The sequence below is a fragment of the Dipodomys merriami genome, unplaced genomic scaffold (genome assembly GCF_024711535.1).
Source record: "Dipodomys merriami isolate MVZ:Mamm:240054 unplaced genomic scaffold, mDipMer1.0.p SCAF_47, whole genome shotgun sequence".
In the NCBI taxonomy this organism is placed as follows: domain Eukaryota; kingdom Metazoa; phylum Chordata; class Mammalia; order Rodentia; family Heteromyidae; genus Dipodomys; species Dipodomys merriami.
In genome coordinates, this window is record NW_027206035.1 from 720,648 (window position 1) to 727,518 (window position 6,871).

Below are 6,871 nucleotides of genomic sequence, written 5' to 3' on the forward strand. Positions count from 1 at the left end.
AGTTAAGAAAAAGGATTTTTTAAATTTCATAATTACAGAGAAGAACATAGGGGAACTGCTTGGGTGCACCCCCAATCCTAAAGGCCACTGTTCCCCGAGTACCTCCCATCAGTTGGAAGCCTGGAAGCCCTGTCTGGGTGGAACAGTGGCCATTGACCAAACCTAAACTTGTAGCCATCCACCCTTTGGTGGAAGAACAAGTAAACTTTGGGCATATAGCCCCTTCTATGAATCCTTGGAACACACCTGTATTTGTTATTCAAAAAGTCTCCAGGGCTTGCCATATGCTCCAAGATCTACTTAAGGTAAATGAAAGGATGGAGCTAGGAGGAACGCTCCCAAGAGGCATGCCCTGGACTCCTGCTATACCTTCAGAATAGACATTGGTTGTGATTGATATTAAAGATTGCTTTTTTTTTTCTGTCCCCGTGCTTCCAGATGACTGCAAGAAGTTTTCTTTTTCCATCCCTTCTCTTAAATTTTTCCAGCCTGATCAGAGGTTCAAATAAATGGTGCTGCCACAGGGAATGTCCAATAGCCCAGCCTTTTGCCAACAATACTTGGCCACACTTTTAGGGCCTGTTCTGGGTTCAGATACCTCCCTTGCCTATGCCTACATGGATGATATAATTCTTGGACACCAAGACCTGAGCCGCCTGGAGGGCCTTCTGGCCCAGGTTCTTGCCATATTTAAAAGGGGAGGGAGTTTACCATAGCCCTCACTGAAATTCAAAAGTTACCTCCTGTTAAGGTGCTTGGAACCCACTTTACCTTGACTCAGGCCAGACCCCTTAAGCCTTTGCTGGATATTCTAGCCTCTCTAACCTTAACCCAACTTCAGAGTCTTTTAGGGGAAATCAATTGGCTGTTACCATGGGTTCCTGTCCCTAAAGATAGTCTTGTGCCCTTATTTGCTCTACTAAAAGACAGGCCGCCCCAAGAAGTTATTACAATTACAGATATCCATTGGGCAATATTTTTGCAGTTCCAAAAAGCCCTGGATAAATGTTCCCTAATGAGGTATTTTATTTTTGAGCCCATTTTCCCTTTGGTTGTTTGCAGGTGTTACATTGATTTCTGCAGTTTTAACTCAAACAGGGGAGCCATTAGAGTGCGTTCACACTCCCCTTGGGGGCACACCTCAGGTGTACTCTCAGGCAGACCAACTTGCAGATGCTATTGTCAAGGGAAGGACCCAAGCCCAAAGGCATTATGACCTTGACCCTCACTTCATTGTTTTTCCTTTTCAGATGGCAGATGTTGAGTGGCTCGCTCGAGCCAATGCTCGTCTTGCTCTCTCCTTGGAGGGGTTTCTAGGCCAAATTGACTGCCATTATGGGCCATCCAAATGGACTGTCATGTTATGTCGACTTCCCCTCAAAATACCATCTCTATTTTCTCCTATGTCTATTCGTGGCACCCTCCATGTTTTTACTGATGAAGGAAAAGCAGGCTCTCTGTATGCAGACTTTGAGGAACAACAAAAGACCCCAAGCCAACAAAGATTTCAGCCTTCTTAAGGGTCAGCACAATATAAAGAAATGCTAGCCATAATGATGGCCCTCAGGACATTCAAAAGCCCTTTAATTTGTATTCTGATAGCCTATATATGATTAACTTGCTCCCTCGTATTCCCCAGGCACACATTAAGCTGGATGAAAACCCTATTTCCCCTCTTATGGTTACCCTTATGAGCCTATTAGAAGAGCGGGGAGCCCCTATTCATATTCAACATTTGAGAGAGCATTAAAAATTTCCTGGGTTTTTATCCCTAGGCAATAATTTGGTAGACCAGTTAGCTACTGGCCCACAACCATTAAAGTTACAAGAGGCTACCTGTTTGCATGATTTAACCCACATTAATTGGAGAGGTTTTCAGCATAGATTTCCTCAGATTCCTGTAAAGGACATAAAACGGATAGTACATACCTGTACAACATGCCAGCCCTTCTTAAAAGTATCCTCATTACAACCACCAGGGTTAAATCCCAGAGGCCTTAAACCTAATGTCCTCTGGCAAAGGGATCTTACTCATTTCCTAGCCTTTGGTAAGTTTAAATATACATTTGTCTCTATAGATACCTACTTAGGAGCATGCTGGGCCACAGCACATACAGGAGAAATAACTAAATATTCATAAGCACATTTTCTTCAATGCTTTGCCACCTTGGGTCTACCAGCACAAGTTAAAACCGATAATGGACACTGTTTTGTTAGTAAAGCAATGTCAGATTTTTTGACAAATGGCATATTAATCATACTACAGGAATTTCCTATATTCCCCAAGGCCAAGCAATTATAGAAAGAAATCACCAGTGTCTTAAGGATCAATTATTAAAACAAATAAGGGGAGTTAGCCCCCATATACAGATACAGATAGATTTGTTTACCATTAATATTTTCAATTTTTCAAAAGGAGCAACTGAATCCAGATTTCAGAAGCACTGGGAACAACTAAACCCTAAGCCCCATCTGAAAGTCAGGTGGAAGGACCCCCTGACACAACAATGGAGAGGTCCTGACCACGCCATGGGCAGGAGATTTGGATGTGTTTTTCCCAAAGGGGAGACAGTCCCCATTTGGATCCCTGCCAGGAACCTTAAGTTTTTACCCATTTCCTCTGTACAGGAGGATACCCAAGGATAAACTAACTAACAAGGAAAGAAAAAGGGCTATGGTGGCCAAGGCTTGTATTTAAAAGAGGAAAGCCAGAAAGATAATTACTAACCATCCCCAAGGGCAACCAGACCTTGAGAATCTCTTGTGTTCTCTAACAATTGCAGATGGTGATACTCCAGCTGTTGGCTCTCCTGACCCTCCCAGTCTGGGATATGGCCCTACGGAATCTGCATCAACCTCAAAGGGTGACCTGGGCAGTGATTAGTGGTGGCAATGCAGAAATCATCAAATATCTTGTCTTTAGATCTTTTTCAACCCCACAGGCAAATAGCCAGATTAGAACAGGCCCCACCTCTGGATTCTGAAGAGGCAGACTGCTATTCCATCCTTGACTAATGTTAAAGGACTGCTAAAGACATTGCTTGGCCTGGTAATGCATTTGCTGATGGTTTTTCTATGCTTTCCTTGCATGATACGTGCACTGCAAAACTCTTATGAGCTTAGCCAAACATTTACATAAGATCAAGCTCCAAGTGAATGAATTTCCCCCGAGAGGAATCACGGCCAGAGATGGGTAAGAGGGGGTGTCAGTCTGACCAACGTAAGACAGGGCCTTCGCTTCACCCAACCTAATACAGGGGGGTTCGCTTCTTTAAACAAAGACAGGGGAGATGTTGGGAGCCATTGGGAGCTGACAGTAAAGCTCAAAGGTCATCTTGACCCTGTGCTCGGTTAAAGGCATGTACAAGGAACTGGCTCATTTTAAAGACACCATGTGCCCAGGATTGGTTTGCTATGTCTTCAGTTTGTTTTAAATGTTCCGTGTTTTTCTGGAATATAGTAGAATGGCCTGAGTGTGGGAGCCCACGAGGATTCACCATGCTGCATGTGTGGAACTCCCAATACCCAGGCTGCTCCTATGTTCTGAAGAGAACAACCTTACAAGATACTGACTTTTATATGTGCCCAGGAATTAATTGAACTGCTTCAGGCATTTCTAACGGTGGTGAGACTGATGTTTATTATTGTTCTAGGTAAGGATGTGAGATAACTAGGACGGGCTCTTGGATCATGAACAAGGGCCCTCCCTATCCTTGTCTGGCAAACCTCGACCCCCAGACTTGCCTTGAACCTCCTGAGTGGCCAATGCTATGCTTATCAATGTAATCCTGTTAAAATAACCTTGACAAAGGAGGGGAAAAGATAACTAACTGGGAGGTGGGTCTGCCATTAAAACAAAAAAGGCAGAATCTGTAGAGCACATGGGTAGCAAAGATGGTGCTGAGAAGGAATTGAGTGGGCAGAGCCCAATTTGCTGTATTTTCTGTGCATAACCAGCCCATGGAAGCTTAGGTGCATGATAGGGTATGACCTTGACAGTGATTGGTTCCTCTTCCTCCCCTCCAATGCCAGCTGCTCATTTTTGCTTTAAAAACTACTTGTACTGTGTTAATAAATGAGTTTTCCTGCTTGAGTTGACTCCCCGCTGCTAAGGGAGGCTGGGGAATGGGCTAGCGGCCACAGTTACCTTTCCTTGGACTCCGTCCATCTTTTGTGGGCCAGATGAAGACCCGAGAATTAATGCTAGATCTATTATGTTGGTTTTTCCTGCCTGTTCTGGAGGTGTTGGTCAGGGATCTCTGGTCTTATAAAAAGTTACTGAAGAAAATTTGAAGTAATGTATTTTGCTCAAGGTTGTATGTGTTTTACATATTCTGAAGTTTTACCTAATGTTATCCTTCTTGTCACAATCTGCTCAAAGAAGTATTTCACTTTGGAAATTCCTTTTGGGAATTGAAGTCAGTGAAGCATAAGCACTCCTTTCAAATATCTTATAGAAACATGTTCAACCAATTTTTATCTTCTGCACTTCCTTTTGTGTTTGCAACTTTTAAATTGTTACTAACAGGGTTATACTCCACTTGGTTTATTTGTTATGGACAAATGCCAATTTCTCCAGTATAATAATGAGCCTGCTTTACACCATTTAAAATGAGACTTCCTAAACACGTATTCTGAAACAATTGGTAAAATATATTTTAATACAATCCAATGCCACTTTTTCTGTGCTAGTCCTCCTTCTTAAATTTAATGCCTGGACACTGACCATGAGCTTCTTTTGCCAAATGCTAATGCTCTACCAGTTAAGTCACATCTCTACTGACAACTATTTTTGGTAATTTATTGGAGATCAGAGTCTCCCAGACATTCCTCCCACAGCTGTCTTCAATCTATGATCCTAAGGTCTCAGACATTTGGGTAACTTGGATTAAGCAACCATAGCCCAGTTACAATGCCATCTTTTAAATAAAGATTATATTTTAATAAAATAATCTGAAATAGAAAATTTTGAAATTTTAAGGAGGTATGTTCAATCACTAGTATATATGAAAATAGTCCAAATCACAAAACAAAAATAAAATATCCCACCTTGAAATCTATAATACTCCTGACCTCAAGCATTATGAATATGGACACAGCTTACAATAAATTCCTTTAAATTATTTTTCTGATTTATTTTCTTTTTTGCCAGTATTGGGCCAGAATTGTGGGTCAGGGGGCTATCTCTCAGCTGTTCAGTTCTAGGCTAGTGCTCTACCACTTGAGACACAGTACCACTTCTGGCTTTTTCTGCTAATGTGGCGCTAAGGAATCAAACCCAAGGCCTCATGCATGCAAGGCCAGCACTCTAAAACTGAGCCACTTTCCCAGCCCTCTTTCTAAATTTTTTGAAGAAACATCGTGGTGATGTAGAAAAACCCAATATTAATGTGTAAACATTGCTTTTAAATGATTCATATTGTCTTTCCTAACACAAACAACCTAACTGATGTGTACAGAGTAGATTTTCAGTTTTGGTAAATGTCAATGTAAAGTTCATTTAATTTTATATTATGAGTTTCCATTCCACAATATTGTATTTTAAAATATACAGAATTGTGGATAATAGCTTTTCCTGTGTAATAAAACAACTGAAAATATAAAATGACAAAGCTATTTATTTGTTTTAATTTTATGTATCTAGATTCTGGGGTGTCCTCACCTTAGTATTTTGTGCTAGTATTGTTTAAGTAACATATTAGACTTTAGTGTTCTCCTTCCTTGGATGTAGGTGGCTAATTGGCATTGTGTCACTCCGATTACTAGTATTTTAAGGTGTGTCTTTATTAAATCGTGTATATCCAGCAAGATCGCCATAGTTTTTCATATCAATGTTTAGGAAAGTGAGGGACTTCTCAAACTGGTGTTTATATCTTTTTTACTGATGTCCATTTGGACAAAGCAGGTTAAATGGCAAATTGCGCAGCATTGCACAAGGTTGTTCTGAGTATTTGTATACAGAAAAATATTTGTATACTTGACAACCATAATTGAAATTATAACAAGAAATATCTATTAGATGCATTTTTCCTGTATGAGTTTGGTGAACAGATATGGAATATTCACATACATTGTTCTATGGTTATTAATTTTGTTGATGAATGAGGTAGAGCACAAATTCTAAATTGAGTCCTTAGGATAGTTTTGCATTAATAAAATGTACTTCATACATCCCTAAGTGTATTTCAGTAATAACTAATTGTACTAAAGTTGGGATGTGTTTTTTCTTTCAATTATTCATTTATTTTGTGGGAACATTATTTTTAAAAATCCTATATGTATATTAACCTAGAAATTAATTGCTTTTATCCTATCTACCAACTAATAGATTGTGGATTCACCTTTAGAGAAGAGTTTAATGCTCTACTTGACACAGAAAAAATTCTTTTCCCCAGAAGGCTTTATGATTTTCCAGCTCATTTAGAATAGCTTCAACAGGAAAATCTGGGGCTAAATCACAGAGGTTCTTTCCTGACTACCTCATTTGCCAATCTCCCAGCCATGCTTCCAGAATCTTCTGATCATTGTCAACATCAAGAAAGAATGAAAGGATCTCTGGTGAGGTGTTTTTTTTTTATTTCTCATGTTTTTACATTGCATTTTATGTCCCTAAGGGTGTCCAGGCTTGAAAAGGACAAAAACAATTTCAGCTTTAGGAACATGTTTCTAAATCAGATAAAGATGACTTGTAGATTAAGTAATTATAAAATCTTATATTCTAAGTTGAGTGCAGATCTGTTTCCATTTGTGTCTTGTTATTCTGATATGAGAAAAGGTGGTAACATTTGTTATGTGATTCAATGACACCAAGTAGGTGACTTCTGGAAGGTGAAGATTCACTAGCAGCTTGTCAGAGATCACATCCTCATGA